The sequence below is a fragment of the Scylla paramamosain genome, chromosome 20, assembly GCF_035594125.1.
Source record: "Scylla paramamosain isolate STU-SP2022 chromosome 20, ASM3559412v1, whole genome shotgun sequence".
Taxonomy (NCBI): domain Eukaryota; kingdom Metazoa; phylum Arthropoda; class Malacostraca; order Decapoda; family Portunidae; genus Scylla; species Scylla paramamosain.
The window spans coordinates 17,728,995-17,731,292 of record NC_087170.1 but is presented as its reverse complement, the minus strand read 5'-3'; the positions used below and the strand labels follow the sequence as shown (position 1 = coordinate 17,731,292).

The 2,298-nt window shown below is 42.7% G+C and overlaps 1 long non-coding RNA gene across 1 annotated transcript in view; it reads right to left on the bottom strand.

The window, feature by feature from the left end:
- Positions 1-743: 743 nt before the first annotated feature.
- LOC135110524 (uncharacterized) overlaps positions 744-2,298 on the bottom strand; it is a 78,289-nt gene continuing 76,734 nt past the window's right edge. The window contains exon 8 of the long non-coding RNA XR_010273301.1: positions 744-936. This is a non-coding gene — a long non-coding RNA (uncharacterized LOC135110524). The remainder of the gene's footprint in view (positions 937-2,298) is intronic.

Genomic DNA, 2,298 nt, shown 5'->3' with positions numbered 1-2,298 from the left:
GGAGGAGGAGGAGGAGGAGGAGATGGAGGAGGAGGAGGAGGAGGAGGAGGAGGAGGAGGAGGAGGAGGAGGAGGAGGAGGAGGAGGAGGAGGAGGAGGAGAAGGAGGAGGAGGAGGAGGAGGAGGAGGAGGAAAGATGCAATGGACAAGAAGCAAAGTAGAAACGAGTGAGGGGGGGAGGAAGGAGAGAAGGGAGAGAGAAGAGAAGGAAGAGGGGAGGAGAAAAGGATGAGGTACGAGACAGGGAGAGAGAGAGAGAGAGAGAGAGAGAGAGAGAGAGAGAGAGAGAGAGAGAGAGAGAGAGAGAGAGAGAGAGAGAGAGAGAGAGAGAGAGAATGAAAGATTAGAAGGTAAAGAGAAAGGAAAATAACAGAGAGAAAGGATAATATGAGGAAGACGAAAAAATTTAAGGAGGAGGAGGAGGAGGAGGAGGAGGAGGAGGACGAGTAAAGACGGAATTAGAATGAAAACAGTACACTGATACATGTTGTTGTTGTTGTTGTTGTTGTTGTTGTTGTTGTTGTTGTTGTTGTCGTCGGTAATCCCTGATGAAAACAGTACTGGTGGTTATTACAGTAATCCCAACCACTATCAGCATTACCATCATTGTTATTATTAGTATCGTTATCATCACTATCATTTCTACCTGACTGCACTCACCTGTTTCCCTTTAATTAATATACAAACTTGACACATACATACACACACACACACATACATACATACATACTTACATAACTTTTATCATCATTCCATCATCATCACCACCACCACCGCTGTTCTCTTTCCCTTGCATCCCCTTCCTCCCTTCTTCACCACCACCACCACCACCACCACTACAGTCATCGTCGTTGGGAAGTAATCAGGGCCGTACAAAACCACAGGTGAGGAGGAGAGGCGCCCCCGAACAACCCCGTCAGGACCAATACTCGCTGAACTACAGAAAAAAGATGATAGGGAGAGAGAAGGAACAAGATAAGTGGGGAACGAAAAATATCATAGAGAGAGAGAGAGAGAGAGAGAGAGAGAGAGAGAGAGAGAGAGAGAGAGAGAGAGAGAGAGAGAGAGAGAGAGAGAGAGAGAGGCAGTATTTGTCTTCAATAAGTCACGTGGTGTTAGTTTTCTCTCTCTCTCTCTCTCTCTCTCTCTCTCTCTCTCTCTCTCTCTCTCTCTCTCTCTCTCTCTCTCTCTCTCTCCCGCTTTGAAGGTGAAGTCGCCACGTATGCAAAACCCAAACTGTCAACGAATTAGTCTTACAATAAAACCTTCCCTCACTCGCAGATTCCCCTTGCAATGGAAACAAACAAGCACCAATATTTTCCCTTGACGTCGTAAATTTCCCTCACTAGTAATACCCCTTTGAAATACACTACTCTGGATCATTCTTTCAAGCACCAGTGTCTGTGTCCTTCTGGTCAATGTATCCTCGATTTTAAGACCCTTTTGAAATACACTTCCCATGCTTATCCATTCAAGTGATCGTGTTTTCCTTACGAGTACTACAGTAAATTTGTCCTCACTTGTAATATCATTTTGAAATACACAACTGCGGGTCACCCTTTCAAGTAGCAGTGTTCGAGATGTATTAAATTCATCCTCAACCTTACTATCCCTTCTGAAATAAACATCGTCTATTCAGGTTTCAGTATTTCCATGGGTGTAGTAAAGTTGCCTTCATTGATAAGCAGTCATTTTAAGGAGCAGTGTTTTTTTCTACCCCAGCCTTTGTAAGATACACTGCCCCTGCTATATCCTCCCATTCCTACATAAAAAAAATAATAAATAAATAATAAAAATATTCTTGCAGTGGATGTTGCAAAGCCTGGTATTCGTTTACGCTCTGAATTAAAGCATTTTGTTCAGTTATTTCAATAAGTTTTAAGATTTTAAGATACACTGCTATATTTATTTATAAGATTAAGATTGGAGTAAACAGAAGCTGGAATCCCACCGCAAAATAAACTAAAAGGAACAAAACCTCAAAAAGAAACACCGAATCTCCTTCTAATATCTACATATGTACTAAACTATAACATCCCTTTAACATACACTGCCCTTCCGTCCATTCACTGTTAGCAAGCACGTAGTGAAATCTGGTATTCTGGCACCGTAGAGTTTAACACGTTTCATGGACACGCTCCTTTCCACGACCGTTTTACATCAGCTGGTTAGAGAGTTATAGGGAGAGATGGCCGCCAGGTATCAGGGATCACACGCCACTATCCTTTCATATTTTAATACGTGTGTACTTCAGGCATTCCACCACCGTAGACTATAATACCTTTTATGAACACGTTGC